Source organism: Gossypium hirsutum, chromosome D01 (assembly GCF_007990345.1).
Source record: "Gossypium hirsutum isolate 1008001.06 chromosome D01, Gossypium_hirsutum_v2.1, whole genome shotgun sequence".
Lineage (NCBI taxonomy): Eukaryota > Viridiplantae > Streptophyta > Magnoliopsida > Malvales > Malvaceae > Gossypium > Gossypium hirsutum.
Genome location: NC_053437.1, coordinates 50221576 through 50243840, shown reverse-complemented (window position 1 = coordinate 50243840; position 22265 = coordinate 50221576). Strand labels below are relative to the sequence as shown.

The 22265-nt window shown below is 33.1% G+C and overlaps 1 non-coding gene across 1 annotated transcript; it reads left to right on the top strand.

Annotated features, from left to right (window-relative positions):
• Positions 1-326: 326 nt before the first annotated feature.
• On the top strand, positions 327-432 carry LOC121214243 (small nucleolar RNA R71). The gene has a single exon (XR_005909829.1). It is a non-coding gene; the product is annotated as a small nucleolar RNA R71 (small nucleolar RNA).
• Positions 433-22265: the final 21833 nt, after the last annotated feature.

Genomic DNA, 22265 nt, shown 5'->3' with positions numbered 1-22265 from the left:
AGGCTATATTCTCAAATTGGTTAGGTGGTTAGGCTGCAAAACTGTTAGACCCGTTAGTGGTAAGATTCTTAAGCATTGAGGATACTGAAGATACTTGAGATGCGAGTGAAGTGAGAGCGTCCACTTCATGTATTCCAGCGACTCATCTTCCTGACGTTGCTCGATTGGTTGGCCATTGATAATTGTTGCTGGCAATCCTCTTAATGATTTCGTAAGCCTCATTATATGACTTAGAAAGGAGAGCACCATTAGAAGATGCGACAACTACCATCCTTGTGTGAGCGTTGAGACCATTATACAATGTCTCAAGTTGAATGCAATGTGGGATTCCATAATGAGGGCACTTTCATAATAACTCTTTGTAGCTTTCCCATGTCTCATACAGGGACTCATCATCCATTTTTTGGAAAGAAGTGATCTCATTCCTCCACTTGACATTCTTACTCGGCGGGAAATACGTCATGAGGAATCTCTCGGCTAACTCTTGCCATGTAGAAATGGAGTTCAGTGGCAATGAGTTCAACCAGGCACGAGCTCTATCCCTTAACGAATATGGGAACAGGTTTAGTTGTAATGCATCTTCAGGTACTCCGGCTAACTTGAAAGAATCTTTCACTTCCATAAATAGTCTTAAGTGAAGATGAGGATCTTCAGTAGGCATTCCACAGAATTGGCCCACAGTCTGAAGCATCTGAAACATGACTGGCTTCATCTCGAATTATTGTACCTCGATTTCGGGTCCCCTAATACCTGGATTAAGATAGTTAAATACTGGCACAACATACTGTCATAAAGCTCTATTCCTATCATCAGCAATAAGGATAGGATTCTGAGCAAGGTTTGCTTCGTTTCCTTGATTCATATTCTCAAAGTTTATCTCTTCAGTCCTTCTCTGGTTCACTTGTCTTATTCGCTATCGAAAGGTTCGTTCTATTTCAAGGTCCACAGGGAGTAAGTCGATAATCTGGTCAATACTCATAAACACCTGAAATAATCATAGAAAGAATAAGTAAGTAAAGATTTAAACAGGAAAATAAATAAACCAAAATGTAAAAACAGATTCACAAATAATGGCTTTTTTTTAAAAATAGTCCCCGGCAACGGCGCTAAAAACTTGGAACGACGAAAATGTGCAAGTGTACACAATCGCAACAAGTAATAAAGTGATAAGTAAATGTCAAGTTATCGTACCCACAGGGACTGTAAAAAAGAATATTTATGAAATTAATGTTAAAACACCTTGGTGATGGAAAATAATTTGGTTTAAAGATGATTAAAAACTAAAGGTTAAAAACTAAGTAAAAAAATTAAAAATAAAAAGGTTCTAATGCACAATTTCAAATAAGATTTAATCAAGATGATATAATTGTGTTGGATTAATTACATTCTTTTAACTTAGAATTATTAAACTTATGTTTATACCGCAACGAAAAATTCACTGCAACTCGGTAATTTGCTAACTCCTGCTCATACATACTTATTAAATTAATCAATCTCTTGAACGTATCCCTATGTCAATTCAAACAATTAACTTGATTTAATAAGCACATAAAAGACTATGTGAGGTAACAAAGTATTTCTACCTTGAAACAGTTTAATCACAACAATCTTGCAAGTTATGCAAAGCATATGTATCGCCAAATACAATGCTAAATTAACTTCAGCTAACTTAGAAGAATAAACATGGACTGATTAAGTATTGTGTCAACTAGTTACAATTTCAATACGATTTAATAATTATTTCATTAGTTATCTAACAATTAATATTGCAAGAATAACTTAGGCATGATTTTACTTAATCAAGCATTTTACCGAGGCCTATAACAACACAAACACAATTTCAATAATTCAAGCAGGCAATAAGGATTAAATTCAAGATAGTTTGATTAAAATAACCATTTCAATAGCATAAATATTCATAAACATGTTTGTCAAAACAACAACAAAATTTAAAGAGATAGGGAACAAAAAGCAAATTCGGTGTTTCTCCGTGGCTTGACTGATTTCTCCGTTCTTCGTTCTCCGTTGTCCTCAACTATCAAGATGGCTTAGGAACACTTTAGTAGCTTCTCAACAATGGTTTATGAGGACCTCTTTCCCAAGAGAAGAAATCGGCACTTGAACAGAAGGGAAAATGGTAAGGAATGTTGAGAGAAAGTGAGAGAGGAGAAGAGAGAATGAGAGTGTGAGGGATGAGTTGAATGATCAGCAAGGGGTGGATTTTATAGCTGATTTTTGCTGCTAAAAATAGAAAATTTCATCAGCCAAAGAGACCCCCATTGTCTGGCCACACACATGACGAAGTTGAGAGATTCAACTTTGCTAAAAATAGCCTGGGGCAAATCCATAAAGCCACATTTTTTGGAGGGGTTTGAATGCAAGGTTGAAAGTTCTTCAAGGGCTTCTTTGCAAGCTTATTTAGTCAGATAGAATGCTGATTTGGGTCAGCATATGGACGGTTCTGGGCAGCCCAATTTGTGGCTGGTTCGGTTCACTAGATTCGGTTCAACCAATGCCGTTCAACTAGACCCTTTTTTTTCCATAATTAATTAATAATAATTTATTTAGCCCAAATTAAATTGGGAGTAAATTAAAATTAATTATATTATGAATTAACACATATTTTTGGACCATCTTAGGCTGGATATGAATTTGCCTCGATGCTTCAAATTGCTTCTCGATTTTATGCTTCGAGCATTATCTGCAGAGCTAAATTTCGCCCTTTGTTCGAATCTGTCGAAAATAGTCAAAATTAATCAAAATTAACTATAAAATTAATTAAAATCCATCATGTTCATATTTTTTAACATAATTTATTTATTTTTGACAAGAATTTAACCGAAATAGCATGATTTTAAGTTAAAAAGTGCATGTAAAAACACATAAATTTTTGTGTTTCCAGAGAACTCCAATTTGGTGTAACAATAATGGGTGCCTTATTTATCCCTCGTTTCATCTCATCAAAGGCTTTCAAACGCACTTCATCAAAACTAAATTCTATATCCTTGTCTAACAGAGTACAGAGTGGCTTCACAACCTTTGAGAAGTCCTTTATGAACCTTCGATAAAAACTGGCATGCCCCAAGAAACTTCTAGCGCCTTCCACAAACACAGGAGGTGGCAGCTTCTCGACTACATCGACTTTTTCTTTATCAATCTCAATTCCTAGTCTTGATATTTTGTTCCCCAAAATGACACCCTTCTTAACCATAAAATGAAAATTTTCCCAGCTGAAAACAAATTACTCAAACAGTCATCATACAAATCTCAAAACGTAAAAAGTCATCCATGAATACTTCCAAAAAATGCTCAACCATGTTAGTAAAAATTTCCATCATGCATCTTTGAAAAGTTGTAGGCACATTACATAACTTGAAATGTATACACCAAAAAGCAAACGTACCGTACAGCTGATCTGTTGAAATTAGGAGTAGCAGATTAAACTAGTTTTCGCATTTGAGGAGCTTGAATAGAAGCACTTTAGTTAGGTTTTAGTTAAGTTTTTGTTACTTTATTTAAATTCAATAAATTGTGTAATATGAGTCTTTTATTAACCTTAGGGACTGAATGAGGCCTAAGGGTGAGCTAATATACTTTGTGAGTGTGCAGGACACCATTAGAAGGTCTGCTATGTAACACCCCAAACCCAGCCTAGATGTTATGGTCGTATCTGGCAATGTCATACGATAGTGCTTTCGAAACCTCATTGTTATGATGAAAACATTCCATGTTATTATCTTTAGTAAACCTTTGTTAGAAATTAGGAAGTCACCTTTATTGCTTTAAATTTTTTGAAACATCCCTTATTGCGGAAGCTTTAATAAAACAGTCTAAGTGATCATGCGTTTAGAAACTTCTTTAACTTTTTGAAAACCGAATTTTCTACGACCAGCAGGTATAAATCCATAAAGTAAAATAAATAAATAAAAACCCAAAATTTAAAACCAAAGTCCCAGAGGGTCCTTAAATTACAACCCAAATAATCAATAATAATTAAATCGTATAACGTAAATTGAAAACCGTGAAGTCCAAAAATTATTGTGGTCACCGCTGAGTCCTCCATCGCACCGATCCGTCTAAGTTTGGGGATTACCTATGCACATTAAACAAAAAGGTTGAGTTTATGTAAACTCAGTGTGTAATCCCGAAGAAACAAACAAACAATCTATATTCACAGTGCACAGTTGAACAGCCTTGGGCCTAAGCCCTTTGCAGTATCAGTGACAGTTTGGGCCTTAGCTCATCTCAGTACAGTGTCAAAAATGTAGTAGGACCTTAGCCCATCACAGTATCCATAGCAATAACAGTTACGCAGTAGCAAAATCCTACCTATCTAGCCTCTACACACCATCTTCATCCAAACCTACACTCCATGTGGGGATATAATCAACCCACCCATCCCTACATCCAAGTAGTACCGAATGCAGCACAAAACAGTAGTTTGTAGCTAAGTTGCCAGTAAATTAGGCTTAAAGCCTTTTAGTACACTTGCTCTGAATAACAACCCCCAACCCAATGCAATGCAACATACAATGGAAGATATGCTATTATGCAATTTCAGTACATATATTCGGTTCAGATATTAACATGCTCAGTATAGATATCATTCAATCAATTTCACACATTTAGGGGTCTAAGTAGCGCTTACCGGCCTTACAGTAGGTTTACAGTTGACTTTGACGACCCGTGCAACCTTAAAAATATTCTGATAAAAATGGGCCCACATACCCGTGTGTGCCCGTGTGGCTCACTCGGCCCAAATTGGCCTTGGCCGTGTGATCCATTTTTAATGTAACCCATGCTAGCTAAATATTCATATATGTTTTCACTATTTACTTATATGATCATTCAGAGCTGTCTACTTGAGTCATTGTGACTAAATTATTTATATCTTGAGCTACAGAATTCCAAATTAAGATACGCTTGATGTTTTCTAAACTAGACTCAAAAGTATTTCTACCATAAAATTTTCAGACTTTATGGCTAATCAAATAAGTACAGTAAAATCTTTAAATTTATCCCTATTCTGCTATTTGACAGTTTCAACCATTCCTTACTAAAAATTATTTATCTCTTAGTACGAAATTTGGATGATGTTTCTATTTGCTTCTATTGAAAATAGACTCATTAAGGATTTAAACATATAAATTTAAGCCCAGAATTCATTCTAACCTTGCCTCACAAACTTTATTATATCTCATAATTTACAATTCCATTGCTTACACTGTTTCTTCCATGAGAAACAAGACTCAATAAAATTTAATTTCATATTTTATTCAACCTCTAACTCAATATCCATTATTTTTTTGTGATTTTTCAAAGTTAGACTACTGTTGCTGTTCAAAACTATTTTAGTGCAGAATGTTGATTTTCAAGTTTATAACACCCTTATTTCCTTTCTCTACAATTTTTCGCATCATTTTCTCTTATTTCTTTTATTTCTCAACAACAACCAATTTTGGCTTTTCACCAAATCCCATTTTCTACGTTTCGGAGACACACATATATCATTTTCGCTGTTTATATAATCTCGAGATCACCAAAAACCTTCTAACTTTGCACAATTCCACCACAACTCAACACGAGAGAGATAACAACCGAAATGATTCGCTGCTGTAAAAATAACCATTCCTCATTAACAAAGAGTTCAACAAAGTTAAGAACGAATTCAAAGCCAAAACCAATCGCCCAAATAACACAAGAAAACACATACCCTATATGCTTACCAAACGATCACCACTTCGATTCAAATCGACGAATGTTAAGTCTAGCCTCATGTTCGACCCCTAAATAGTCAACAAAACACCCCTTAATCCCTTATCCAGAGTAACATTCGAGTTTAATAAAATAGAAACTTACCGTACAACACAATTGTACGCTTGCACAAAGGGGAAAAGATGAAGAAAGACAACGAAAACGGAAGGGGAATTAAAAGGAAGTTCAGCAACAAGGATTTATTATTCAGAAAAAAGAGGAAAATTGAAAATTGAGAGTGGGGGAGAAGAGAGAAAACGTCAGAAAGGTGGAAAAGAGTCCAAAATTTGAAAGAAAACTAAAGAAAAAGATAATACCTAAAATTCTGGTAACTCATCTCCTTAATTCTCTCCCTAACCTCCCACAACAACTCCACTACTTGAAATTTCAATTTGACTAGGACTCCACCACGCCACACAGCCAAGCAACAAAAAATAATTCCCTTGCTCGTGCAAGGACTTGAACTCTAGACCTCCCACCCGCCAATACACACCTTAGCCACCAAACTAGCAAGCACATTCTAATATATTTTTACCAACTTTTAACTATAAGCCTACTGACCAGAGATAAGGCTTTATTCATAAAAATACCAAAATTTGCCCAAGTCAAGGCTTGAACTTGGGACCTCATACATACACCCAGAACTCTTAACCATTGAAGCAGAAAAATATTTGTGTCATATTTTTTTTACAATAACGAAATTAGAAATTTTGGGGTGTTAAATGCTAACTTAATATTGGTCGCTGTGTTGCAACACAGAAAGTTGGATGACAAACATAGGGAGCAGAATAGAAGAATTTCAAGATTGCCTTGGTGTCGGGACACAGCCTGAGGATGTTATGACACACCCCTAAAGATACCTTGAAGATGAGCATACTGCCTTTGATGTCATGACACAGAACCTGGTGTATCGCAACTTTGACTTTATATGAGAAATAATTACGAGCTAGAGGCATTTTTGTAATATCCTATTTTTTAGTGGTGGAAAAAATGGTGGTTTCAAGACCACAGTTTTGATATGTGAGATCGTAATTTATTATTTAATTAATGTTTGTGGAGTTACATTAGAGTCATATTAAGTTTTGGTAAATAAATTTTAATGTTTAGTTAGTTAATTGAATAAAAAAGACCAATTTGTGGAAGGCGCAAAACTTTATAATTATTAAATTGTAATGATTTGATAGTTTAATTATCAAAGGGGAAATGACCTAATTAGTAATTAGATCATATAGAAGTCAGATGGACGGTTAAGGACATTTAACATGTCATTTTATATGTTTATTAAAATGGATAAATTTTTAAAAAAGTAATAATATGATAATGAATAATAAAAGAATATAAATTATATTATCTTCTTTATGTTCTCCCACTGAAATTTAGAGGAAAACCACCATTTTTGGAGCTTAGTTTCGGCTACCTTCATTTCTTTGCATGTAAGCTTGTTTTAAACTCGTTTCTCGTAATTTTTATTTGTTTGATATCGTTGCAACCAGGTCCTGCTAATCCGTACCTTCATTTTCAAAACTGTTAAAGATTTTGAAATATACCATTGATGAATTCCTTTTATTTTAGATGTTAATTGATGAAATTGAAGTGTTAGTTGTTGGGTTGAATTAGTTTATTAAATGATTTTAAGTAGCTCTAGTTAATGGAGTAAATTGATAAAACAATTAAATTTTTATGGAATTTGTGTAAATTATGGATTGCCCTAGCATAAGAAGAAATTCGGTTGACTTGTGGAATTATGAAATTTTGCTAAAATTGAAAATTTCGAGTTTACGGATTAAATAGTGAAAAATGTAAAAATTTAGGGAAAATGTGTAAATAATGAAAAGTTAAGGGTCATATGCATTGAATTGAGTGTGAAATGTATGTGAATTTAATATATTGTATTTAATTACTATATAGATCCAGACTCAAATAAAAAAGACAATAACCAAAGAAAAGAGAAAATTACAGAGTAGTCCCTACTTTTTAATCGGAAGTAATCGTAGGTAAGTTCGTAGTATTTGATATGTAAATAAATGTAATTTCTTGATATTATGTTATTTTTTTCTAGTTACTTGTGTATGTATATGAGCAATTTCATTTTTTACATGTAAAATATCAATTATTGCAATTGAGTATATATGATAATGAATAGTTGATGATAAAAATTCTTGTGATTGCACAATTTTGACATTAATACATTGAAGTATAATATGTCTACTAAAATGATGAAGTGCCTCGGTATGGTGAATAAGTATAAAGGTAATAATTTATGTATGATGCTCGGTTGAACGTAGTAAACACTTAGGATACGGTTGGCATGCCATGAGGGTCAGTTTGTGCACTTGTACGTGATTGCACTTTGGTGCCTCTGTTACACTTCGTTGTCTCTGTTTGCACTTTGATACTTTTGGTTGGAGAATTGTGCCTCTATCTATATTTCAGTGCCCCTGTTATGCATCTATGATACCACTGGTGTGGTGTAGTTACCAAGTATCCGTGACAAGTTACTAGTTCATCGGGCTATGTAATAATTGATATACAACTTATTTATATGTTAAAATGTTATTACACATTCATAGTACTAAGAAGTGAAAAACATTGCAATGAATTTCTTGGTTATATCTTTGGATTGCTACATTGAGGAAATGTGATTTATGGTATGATTAAGTCCTTTGAGAAGTTGATTATTATGGTATATTTGGATATATGAACAATTACTAATGTGATTTATGAATTTGTATTTGGTTATCAAGATTATAAATCATCTCTTTGAATATTTATTTTGAATAAGGTAAGTTAATTTGATGTTTATACTATAAGCTTACTAAGCTTCTTTAGCTTACTTGTTTTATTTATGTTCTTTTCTAGTTTTCAAGTTTGTGGACTGACCGAACAGATAGACTGGAAGCTCACACTATCCAACCATTTTAGTAGTTGTTGTTTTCTACTTTAGGATATGGTATGTATATAGATGTTTTGTTGTGAATATGTAAATGTTATGCTATAATGGTATTTCTAGTGAAATGTTTGATATTGAATGTGTATGTTTGAAGTGTTTTGGTTGGTGACCCTTAATGTTAAGAATTAAGTCATGGTGCTTGAATGGTAACTTGATATGAGTATTTGTATTTGGTCAATTTAGATGATTGTTTGAGTATGGATAAATGACTAGTGTTAGTACATTTTAGTTTGGTTATTTGAGTGAATGATCTTTTATTGTGGTGCCTTTGAAGGGCATACTGGTTAGGCATAGTATGTATGAGATTTTGGCATGTAATTGGTGCTTTGAATGTGTTTTTAAACAAAGGAAATGAGTTAGATATGGTATGTCTTATTGTGCAAGTAATGAAGCATGAATTTGCTTGTTTTAGGGGTTAACAGTAGTACACACGGCCTGGGACAAGGGTTGTGGTCATCACACATGGCCGTGTGTATTTATTGTTTTTAGGTGCAATATCCACACGGCCTAGCACACAGCCGTGTGGCCATATTTTGAATACTCACACGGGTGGAAACACAGGCTGGGACACAGCCGTGTGTACTAACTTCGAATGTTCACACGGTTTGGGCCATGTGACCCCTATTTTGCAAATTTTCAAGTTTTTCTAAAAATTTCTGTTTGGTTTCTATTTGATCCTAGATTATTCTCAAATCTTTTTAGGGCCCTGTAAGCCCAATTTAAGGCCTATAATTATATTTATGTCATAAATTGATTTTTTTGTTATACGTTTGTTAATTATTTGCTTAATTGTTTTGAAATAAAGTCAAATGTTTTGTTTTGCTCGGAAGCACTCTGTAACCCTAATTCAGTAATAGAGATAGGTTAGGGGTGTTATAGTTTTGGTCTAGATAATCAAACATTAAGCATAAAAGTGACAACTGACTTAGGGTTAAGGACGATGGCCACTCTAATTCTATAAATAGGCCCATTTAACACATGTTATGGACAACTTTTCATTTTGTATAATTTTATTCATAGTTTCAATCCTAAGGTTTCTCTTTTCTTGGGCTTTAGGATTATTTTCGATTTTGTTCTTTGCTTTCATTGAGAGATCCAATTTATGGAACTCAATCAAACTCTATGTGGATTCGACATCCTCTTTAATACGGATCAGGCTTCTCGTAAACTTTATTCTCTTTATTCGTTATAAATGTCTATTTTCTATATCAAGTTTATCATGTTTACGAGATCCATGAGGAACTAATCCTTTAATGGGGGATTAGCGAGTGGAGGTGTGATTAATTAATTACTGTGTTGTGTTTTCTTAGCGGATCAGTTTTTCAGGAGAGGAAGAATCAAACCCTAAGCTTGACGACCCTAGGAAGTCATCTAGTTGGGAATTAACTCAAAATTAGTATGGCCTATCCGTGAACACCTTAGCCCTGAATCGGTCTAGACTGTAAGGTCGAGAGATAAGTAGTTCTTTCTAACTCATTAATTTAGTGGAAGATTGAGAGGTAAATAGTTCTTGTTGACTTGTTAGTTTAGTGGAAGATCAAGAGATCCTGTTAGGGTAATGACTAGTTGATTGACCAAGAAACCTGAAGTGACAGTTAGTTATGATTGCCAAAGCAAGCTAATTACCCATGCTCAGATTTGATATTGTTTACTTTTTGATTTCCGAATGTTTCTTTATTTATGTTATCGTATTTATTATTATAGAAACCCCCAAAATATCTATTTATGTTTATTCGTAATATAATTTATTTAAAGTACTAATTAGATATATTTGTGTTTATATTAGAATTAATTTAGTACTCGCCACCCTTAGGTACGATTCTTGGAGTACTCATCTACTTTGTTGTAACTATATTACAACCCGACCCATATACTTGTGGACACCGCCTATTTAACGTATTTTATGTAGGATTTCTACTCTAGACATTTGTACGTCTAGAGGCTGTCAATGGGCAAGTGAAAGTGGTTTTGTGCTGATCTTTTAGGGCTAAAGCTATTTAATTATACCCGTAACAACCCATTTTTCAGCGGTGTCAGAAACAGTGGTTTCGGGACCACAAATCTAATGGGTAGGTCCGTAATAATTAGTATTTAAATTATACAAATGAATTATAAATCTAAATTAAATTTTTATTTGATGAATTTTAACTAAATGAATAAATGGTTAAGTATAAGTAGTTGTCCTAAAAGTTAACTGGTTTCGAAAAATGAGATATCGAGACCTCATATCTATAAGTTGAAGTCATAAATATTTTCATTAAATTTTTAAGGAGTTAATATTTAGGCATGTCAAGGTTTGGGTCGAAAATTTTATTGTTTAATTAGTTAATTAAATAAAAGGACTAATTTGTAAAAGATGAAAAATCTAATCGTTATTGAATTATAATGATTAGATGACTTATTTATTAATTGAGGAAGGACTTATATGGTAATTGAACCATATTAAAATTAAATGGACGACTTTGGACTTTGAATTAGTTAAAATGCATGATAATTTAAAGGGTAAATTTGTAATTTAATAAATAAAACTAAAGTAAAATGATAAAAATAAATAAACATCATCATCTTCCATAATCTTTTGCAACCGAAAATTGAAAAAGGGAAGAAAACCATTGTTCAAGCTAAACATTCGACCAAGAATAAACCCTTGCATGTAAGTGATTTTCTCAATTGTTTCTTGTAATTTTTATGTTTTTGATATTGTTACAATTAGGTCCAGCTAACCTGTACCTACATTTTTAAAATTTTTAAGGATTTTCGATTTTACCATTAATGAATCTTTGTTATTTTTTATGTTAAATGATGGATTTGAAGTATTGGTTGCTGATTAGAATTAGTTTGTAAAGTAATTTTTGATAGTTTTTAGTTAAAAGACTAATGTGATAAAATATGAAAATTGATAGCAAATTCTTGTGAATTTTGAGTAATTATGGGCTTTATTTGTGCAAGTAAAAATTTGGTTAACATATGAAATTATGAAATTTTGATAAATTTGGAATTTTAGGTTTAAGGACTAAATTGAGAGAAATGTAAAAGTTTAGGGAAAATGTATAAATAATGAAAAATTAAGGGTCATATGTATAAATTTGAGTTGGGATGTGTATTTGAATTTGATAAGATTGAATTTAATTATTATAGAACAAGATTTGATTAGTATGGAGGATAATCGAGAAAAAAGAAAAATTATGAAATAGTCCTTACAAGTCGACTGTCAGTATATATTACGTAAGTTCATAGTATAAAATATACATATTTTATTATCCTTTCATTGTATTACTTTGTCCTGATTTAATTATAGTTAGCATCCAATTTTGTTAATAAGTGTTAAATTATTAAATATTACAATTAAGTACAAGCGAGACACAAGTATTTGATAATTGGTGAATATTGTGATTATATTCTATTGAAATGAGCTGATGAATTTATAATATGTGTATGGAAATTGCAAAGTGCCTCTGCTTGTAAATATTTGAATTCAATTATAATGCCAGATTGAATGTAGTAAACGATTAGGATACGACTGACATGCTAATAAAGTAGTAAGCGAGCTTGTACGGGATTGCACTTTGGTGCCTCTATATTTGTACTATGGTGTCTTTGTTATCATTTCGATGCTCTCTGGTGTGTTTTGGAGGAAATCTGAGTATCCTAGTTAATTTGCTATAGTTCAACGGGCCATAAAACTTTATGTTTACATGTAAAATCGTTGTACGAGTTGAATTTATGTATAATGACTTGAATGGATATATATGTATTTGTATATGTATATGTATAGAAGCATGAATTGTTTTATTTGGACCATTATGTACATTGAATTATATGCTTGAATATTTTTGGACTAATGATATGTGACTATGAAAATGGTTGTTAGGATTTTAATGATTTAAGTTCAATTAGTAAACGATTATAAGTTAAAGTAAGCTAAATTGAATTTTTAACTATTGACTTTTATGTGCTTAAGCAAGAATCCCTCTCATGGAATCTAAGATTGGATCAAGCAGTTAAAACTTTTTGATTTGAGAAAAACATAGATGCGCCTTCTGTTTAGAATCGTATTGTGGATGGAAAGGTGATTTTCTAGTTCTATATGTCAATAAAGTACTACCCATTGAGAATGATATATAGACAGTGTCATCGATTAAATTGTACTTAACTCAACAGTTTAACCATGAAGGATTTGGGTGAAGTTAACTATGTTATAAGAATTCAAATCCTTGGGATCGAAAGTACAAAGTGATAATGTTATCATAAGCTTCATACATAGACAATTTATTGGATAGTTTTGTTATGGTCGATTCGAAGAAGGGTTTATGACCTTATGTATTTAGCTTTCATCTTTCTTTAGAGGAATGTTCTAAGATAGTGGAAGAAAAAGAATATATGAGAAAGGTTTTTTACGCTTTGGCTGTAGGAAGTGTCATGTATGTGATGTTACGCACACATCTAGATACCTACCTTGGAGTGGGATTGGTGAGTCAATATCAAGCGAATCCCAGTTCAAGACATTAGCAAGCATTTAAGAATATACTCAAGTACTTATGGAGAACGAGGGATTATATGCTTGTATATTCCAAAAAAAATCTAACTCCTATCGGATATATAGACTCTAGCTTCTAAACATTCCGAGATTTGAGAAAATTGGCATTGGGTTGTGTTTCTATCCTAGGTGGTGAAGTCATAGTATAAAGAAGTGTCAAGCAGGTGTGTACTACTGAATCCACTGTAGAGGTGAAATATGTGATTGCTTTTGAGGCAACAAAAAATGTAATCTACCTAAAGGATCTCGTGATCATTCCTAGTATAGAAAAAGATATCACATTGTATTCTGACAACAATATGATAATTGCTAGCACCAAAGAGACTAGAAACCATAAACAGACAAAAACACTATTGAGAATATCATATTATACGAGAGGTGGTGGCAGACGAAATAGTGGATGTAGTTAAAGTTGCATCTGAGGACAACCTTGTGGATTCGTTTACCAAGACTCTAGTGTCTAGAAGTTTTGAGAAACATATAAAGGCTATATAAATGCAAAATATGACTCATCTAGTTCACTAGGGAAAGTGGGAGACCATTGGGATCTAGTGCACTTAATGTGGTGATATCTTCAAATGTAATTGTAATTTTTCAAAAAATTGGTTTAATAAAATTGTCACACCCTTATTTAGTGAGCTGGTACTATTGGGGAGACTGCACTGTTGAGACAGCCTAAGTCACGAGATTTAGATAGATTAACTGAACTTTGTTGAGTATACAGAATCTCATTTCGTGGATTGGTGAGTTCCTAATTGAGGCAAGATCCTTACTTGGTGGACTCTTTTCTTAAATAAGTTCGCTACCCATGTTTTTGTGTCGTTGCAAATATAAGTATAGTAGTGGGACATGTTTAAGTTATCTAGCATCCTAGTGGAGGTAACATGTCAATAAATAGGACATCTGGGGAGCCTCATAGGATATGGTTAATTAGTTGAAGCATGTGAGAATGATTATTGATTAGTGTTTAACCTTGAGTGAGATTTTGTGTATAGATAGCTATAACTAGGATAACATGGTACTAGAGAGAAGATTTCTATTTCATCTTCTTTGCTTGCCTTCATTATAATCGAAGAAAACCAGAAGTGTTCTTCAGTGTTAACTAAGGTGCTGTTTGTCATTCTTATAGGAGCTTTTATCTCAAGGTTGTCTTTTGGTAAGTTCTTAAATCCTTCTTTAAGTTTACCAAACAGAAATTAGTTGTTGTAAGAGTTGTTAAATATGGATTTCATTTATATATTGGACAAAAAGGAAACTTACATCTGAAAATTGTTTGCATGTTTATTGATTCATGATATTTCTTTAAACTTTGGTTTTTTTTGTAATATTTAAAGAGGTCATTTTATTGTTTTAGCCAAAGAAACGAGAGAAGGTACCAGTTCTAAAGCGAAAGAACCTGTTGAGTAAGAAAAGCTCTGAGTGAAGATTTCTAGTGAGTTCCTTTGTACCTTGAGTCTGCTATCTGCATTACTTTGTTTAAGGATACCTACTATGTATCCAGGTTAGTGGCTTTAACCTTTGGTTAAGGTACTTATATTAAAGGAAAAGTGTTTAAGGAGTCAATGAATGTAAGCTCACAATCAGTAAATTAGAAATAGAAGTCATGCATGTGCATGGGTATAAATACTCCTTCCTTAGTGCACAAGCTCTGTATCTAGAATAGTGTAAAGAGGAATCAGAGGGGTGTTATGAATGATGATGAACATAAGATACAAGATATTATGTTTTGCCACCGATATGGAACTCTAGTAGAAACTGTGACTGGTGAATACCCGGCCTTACGGGGAACACTTATGTGCTCAAAATACAATAAGAAATGATGGAGGTATAGAGGTTATGGCTAGTTTAATGACTCTAATGAGCGATATGGAGATATATGAATAATGGTTCTCCGGAATTAGGTTCAGAAGATAGCACAAATGAAATAAGGTCATACATTATCTTAAACAAAATGTGAATGTTGCATGAAGTGTAAAATGTCATAAATGGGTAGCGCCCCAAGGTGGCATACCAATATAGCTGTGGTGCGTTGTTTGATATATGTAAGTCTCAAATAGAGGATAGAGTCCTCCATGAGGCTGGGTCTATTTGTGGAAGTATCCGCCAGTGTATACTTCAGAACCGAAAGAGTTGTATCTGCCATATGTGGCGTACCATTTTGTTAGTCTAATTCTTAATCTTTTAATGATTGTAGGAATCGATTAAGGGATTATATTTCCCCAGAACTCACTAAGTTCTTATGAACTTACTTAGTTTCTTTCTTCTTATTTTTAGGCTACAAGTTTGGCCGTTGTCATTGTTGGGACCGCCGGTTCGCCCCATGGTGCAGCGGGAAAAAAATTCTAGCGATCCACAACCATGGATCCATGTACGAGGAATGAAATAGGTTGAAATAAGGTTGAAGATATACCTTCTTAACCGAAAACAATGATAGGGTGTTGTTGATTCGATGTCGATTCCAAGCCATAATGAAACTGTTCTGGCTTCTAGGTAGTCCACCCGGTATTAAAATGAATGGCAAAACTCTCTTGGAACTATTCTAGTGAAAATCTCCTGAAAATGGTTGCTAGACCCTTTTTGCCAATTTTCTTTTAAAACACACTTGCCCTAATTTAGGATTTTGGTATGCATATATTGAAAACGAAACCAAATCTTATACATAACATATAGAAAGCATTAAACACGCTATATTCTTTCCAAAAAGAATTATAACATATAGAAAGTATTAAAAAAACATTATATTCTTCCCAAAAACAATTATAACTACCATGTTTCAATGTTTAACCGAAATATTATAATAATTTCGGTGAACTATATTCTATTAAAATTTTATATGAATCAAATTCATATATTAATTTTAATTATGTTATCTTTATGTACAACAAGCTTGTACATTCGTTTAATATTTAACTGTCAAATGAAATTAATTTAATAATTAATTTAATTCATGTGACAGCTAAACACAATACAAAATGTGTTTCAATTTTGTTCATTTTAACCATAGGGTGTGACCTTGTAGGTTCTTGTAATGTTAGTAGCAATACTAAATTATATTTTCATGTATTATATCATTTTATCCTTAATATCTAGATTGGACACAAGTCATGGAATAGTCACACTTGTATAGTCTAATCTCATATTTCTTAATTTTCTGAGTAAATTACAATAAAAATATAAGTGTGATATCTCATATCAACTCATTTGAGCATGACCATGCATTTCTAGTCTCACTCCATCAAGAGGCCTAAGATATTGCTCCCATTATGTAGGAGGGATAAATCCTATCTTGATCAACTATATCCCACTACATAGATTGTGGTATATCCAACATCAGTCATTAGAGTACAATCTTTTACGGTAGATGTTTGACTATATCAAAACATACAACTTACGATGTTAGGACAGTGATGATCTCAAGTCTGAGGATTATATACATAGTTATTAATATGAGTAATATTGTGACTACTACATAATAATCCAAGAAACGTACTCATAACAGGTCAGTCTAATATGTTGTTCTCTAACATATACTCATGTATTGATTTTGACATCCCTATGTCAATGAAAACTTTTTGTCATCAATCAACTACACATTAATCTCAATGCATCATTGTTGTTCAAGCCCACAATAATACTTGACTAAGGACCTTTTAAAAACAAACATATTTTCTTACGACTTTATTACAATTTAGTTTATTTACATACATAGAAAAAGAAACTGAAATAATAATGTTAATGCCTTATATTAATAAACAAGGTAAAACAAGTATGTAATTACAATCTTCTCATGATTGGTCGTTTGGCATACTATAACAATCTCCCACTGGCACTAACATCAATCACTCATATATCTAATACCAAGTGACTTAGTGTCATGTTCATGCTTTTGCTGAGTCAGAGGCTTTGTCAATGGATCAGTAATGTTATCATCTATTGGTACTTTGCATATTTCCACATCTCCTCGATCAATGATTTCTCGAATAAGAAGAAAGTGCCTAAGTATATGTTTGGGCTACTGGTGAGATTTGGGTTTTCTATTGTGTACAGTGGCTCCATCATTGTCACAATGAAGTTTTATAGCATCTGATATGCTAGGCACAACCCCTAGTTCAAATATGAACTTCTTGGTCCAAACAACCTCTGCTCCAGCCTCATTAGCTACAATATACCCAACCTTAGTTTTAGAATCACCTACTGTATCTTGCTTTGAACTTTTCCAACTCACAGCGCCCCCATTAAGGCAAAGCACAAAACCTGATTGCGATCTTGAATCATCCTTCTTAGTTTGGAAGCTAGCATCAGTGTTACCTTTTAAACTCAGCTCTTTCTCACCCTCTCTATATAAGGAATGTATCCTTAGTCCTCCTCAAGTACTTAAGGATATTTTTAACTGTGACGCAATGACCTTCACCGATACATCTGTATGAGTACATAACATGGCATACATGATAGATTCAATAGCTAGTGCATATGGAATCATACTCATACATTCTCTCTCTTAAGAAGTTGAAGGACACATTTCCTTCGAGAGTGAAATATCATGTTTCATAGGTACAAATTCTCTCTTAGATTCTTACATACCGAACCTTTTCAGTACTTTATCTATGTATGTACTTTAGCTTAGACCTAGGATTCGTATTGGTCTATCTCTGTAGATTTGAAATCCTAATATGTATGTAGCCTCGCCCCAGTCCTTAATAGAATAATAACTTCCTAACCAAATCTTAACAGACTGTAAGGTAGGTATGTCATTTCCAATGATAAGTATGTCATCTACATACAATACCAAGAATACAATAGTGCTTCCACTAGTTTTCTTGTAAACACAAGGCTTATCTTCATTTTGGATAAAACTCTTTGATCGCATAGTTAAAATGAAGATTCCAACTTTGAGAAGCTTGCTTTAATCCATAAATGGAACTTTGTAGCTTGCATATCTTAGTGGCACCTTTTGGATCGACAAAGCCATTAGGTTGTGTCATGTACACATCTTCTTCCAATTTCTATAACACCCAAAAATAGGGGTGTTCATTCGGTTAACCGATCGGTTAACCGACCCGAAATAACATTAACTGAATTAATCGACCTTTCAAAATTTTTAACTGTTAACCGAACCGAAATTTTTTCAAAAAAACTTAACCGAACCGAAATTTTTTTGGTTAATTCGGCCGGTTAACCGAATTAACCAAAAATTATATATTTTTTATTTTTGGTTAAAAATTAACAGAATTAACCGAATTACCCGAATTAACCGGATTAATTGAATTGAATCACTACATAATTAAACTATTTTTAGAATTTTAGACTTTAATTTTAGTTTTAGTTTTAGAATTTTATTTTTATTTATTAAATTATTTGTAATTTTTATGATTGGGTTGGGTTGGGTAATTGGGTTGGGTTGAATACTTGGGTTTGGATTGGGTTTAGGTGAATAGTGGGCCTATTTATATATTATAATTTTATTTATTAATTTTTTGGTTAAACCGAAGAAATTCGGTTAACCGACCAGTTTTGAACCAAATTAACCGTTAACCAAAAAATTAAAAAATAATTAACCGACCCCCGGCCGAAAAATTTAGTTAACCGACCAATTAACCGAATTCGGTCGGTTAACCGAATTTTTTCGGTTTTACCCGAATTTTGCACACCTCTACCCCAAAATAGGGCCTAGGAGATTTAAAGATATTTTAAGAATTCTAGCTCTAGAGTGCTTCGAATTTTGTAACATGGTAAATCGAGATTATATTTGACTATGGAATCTTAACTGTTAAATGAATTTTTGAAAATGTTCTCTAGAAATCGTTAATTTTAGGAAAAGGACTGAATTGAAATAGAGTCAAAACTATGAGTTTTTAAGAGGGAATTTGCCCAGATTTTAAAATTCAGCCTATTTCTTCCCCATACCAACATGATTTCACGATAGGTTTTCCCCCCAACACAAGCTTTGTCGTCCCTTGCCCCTTCTATTTTTTTTTCTTCCCAAACCATAGCACATTGATTTCCTAACATTCCTAAGCCAATTACCTTCATAAATCACCAAGAAAAGCACTCAAAATTTAATATTTTGAATTTGTGTCAAAACTCGTCTAATCTTCTATTAAAGGTAATATTTCAAATTTTTATGAGTTTTTCATGATATCTAGTCCTTAAAATTAAAGTATTAGCCATTGAATCGCAGGTTTTTAATAAAAGCCGAAAATGGAGTCATTAATAGTGGATTCTAAGATTTTGGGTAAAAATGTGATTTTAATGTGTTATTCTATTAGTTTTAATGTGGTTAAGAGGTTTTTAAACTTGCATTGAAGTTTTGTTAATGATTTCTCATGTTTTAATAATTTTTTTGTAAAAATTGCCTAAAAGATGTTGAAAAATTTCGATACCATGAACTAGGCTTTTTAGTGTAATTTGATGGTTGGAAATTAGGTGTAGATTATTAATAAGATTAACAGAATTCATTTTAGATAGAAAGGTTAAGTGTAGACCGAGTTATGAGCATTTTTAGTTTGTTATGTTAATGGTTTTAAGCTAATTGGGATTGCAACTTAGGCTTGTGTTTTGGTTGGTTTAAGTGAATCCTTGGCCATTTTTGACTATGTTTATTTTATGATTGTTGTGTATGAGGCCTTGGATTCATTAGGGACTTTAAACAGTTAAAGAAAGAGCTAGATTGAGCTTTCGGGTTCTCGACGAAAGCATTAATGGTGAGTGTTTAGAACCGCTACTCGTAACCACGAGTCATGCGTATTTGGAAATTTAGTTTTAACCTAAACCCCTACTTTAAATTCCAAGTGTAAGTTTTCTTGTATCTATATTTGTGTGTGGTTTATGTGCTTGCATGATTGTGAACTTTTGCATAGTGATGAAAAGCTCAAATATGCGATATGTGAATATGATAATTGTTGTGAGAAGTGAAAATGTATACATGATATATATATATGTTATGATAGTGATAGTGTTTTGCAAAAAATTCTATGCAATGATAGTGCTTGGATAACCGGTAAGTAATATGTGTGTTAAATTGGATATTTTGGCTTTGTGATACTTGAAACTGTTCGATATAGTTGGCATGTCATACGATTGTGAGAACTCACCTATATGTATAGTGATTTTGGGCGTTGAGGCCCTGGGACATGTTTGGAGGGATAAGGGAATGTGAGCTAAGCTCTATTCAATGGGACATATGAGGAGAAATAAAGAGATTGTTAGCCATACGCTTCATTTATGAGACATGTTTGACTCTATGAGTTTATGTTTGGTGTGTTGGAGATCCGTGTATCTGATGTGTGATGATAGAGCAAACTATAAGTTTCATAACTCAAGTGTCAAATTATCTTGTATTATATCTATATATGTGTATTGTGTGATGAATGCCTTAATAAATATGTGGTTGCAATGAAAATTACCCTTATGCATGTTATGCAAATGAACTATTAGACGATACATGTTAAAGTGTTACGCGTCACTAAACATAAGACTCTAGTATCGTATATGTGTATGTGTTTATTGTGGATGCATGACGGAATGTTTGCGTTGTGGTTATTTCACTCATTCACTAAGGTTGTTTAAGCTCACCCACTCTTTTCAACATTTGCAGATTAGTAACGGTTCGGTGTGGGCGGTGTAGTTGTCCTAGGGAGTGATCCAAGGAAGACTAGTTTATTCTCGTAGGTGTTCTTTTAGTTATTTTGTATTGGGTAATAAGGCAATGTGGTAAACTTGTTTAGTGTCATGATATGTTTGGATTATTTACTGATTTTGTTTTATTTCAATTTTGGAAGTTTATGAGTTTGTATGTTTGCTTATGTTCATGAACTTTAATTGGCATAATGTATCTTGCTTGGTCACGTTTTAACGATTTGAACTGTTAAATTTAGCTGTTGGATGATTATATATCTAAGTAAGTGATGCATGGTGCTTAGATACTATTTTGGAATGACTTAATTGCACTTGTGTGCTACATTTTCATGTTGAAAGGTAGAGGTATCAATAATCGGGTTCCAAAATCAATAACTCTGTGTTTCGAAATGTGTAGGAAGTCAGAATAAGGATTTGGTATCGATACCTTTGCGTGAGTATTGATACTTGGGTTTAAAGTATCGATATTTCATGACAGGTATCGATAAATTTCGTGACTTTAGGATTTTAGTCGTGAAACAAAATGCAAGTTTGGTATTGTTTTTCCAAGTGGTATCGATACCACTTAGAGAAAATATCGATACTCCAAATTCGGTATCGATACCTACGGACATGTTTTGGGAAATTTTGCTAAATGAACCTTATGCATGTTTAAAATTGTTTGTCAGACTAATTATTGTAAATTTAGCATGTAGCAATGGTAACTATCTTGAATGATTGGCTTAAAACCTATACGAATAATAAAATGATAGACGTTTTGTTTATAATGAGCTTTCTACTTGATGTTTGTGACATAAGTCGATGGTGTGACATCCTGTATTCGGGCTTAACGACCAGGCCAGGTATAGGGTGTTATAGTTTCCCATTAAGGAAAGCTGTTTTGACATCAATTAGCCAGATTTCATAATCATTAAATGCAACTATTGCAAGTAAGATCCGGATGGATTTAAACATAGCAACAAGAGAAAAGTCTTCATCATAGTCAATACCATGAACTTGGCAAAAACATTTAGTGACTAGTCGTCCTTTGTATGTTTGTTCATTGCCATCCATGTCGGTTTTCTTTTTGAAACCCACTTGCAACTTCTGGGTTTAACCCCTTCAGGTGGCTCAACCAAGCCCTTATGGTTTTTTGACATGGAATCCATCTCAAACCTCATGGCCTTAAGCCATTTCTCAGAATCTAGGCTCGCCACCGCTTCTTGAGAAGTCCTAGGTTCATCTTGATCCATAAGTAGAATATCACCATATGTTGTAATGAGAAATCCATAAATCTCAGGTACATGGTGTTTTTTGAAAGATCTTCGCGGTCATTGTGTTTCCAAAACAGTTGATTGTTCTACAATAACTTGTGGAACCTATTGTTTTTCAATCTCTGGTTCAGTGATC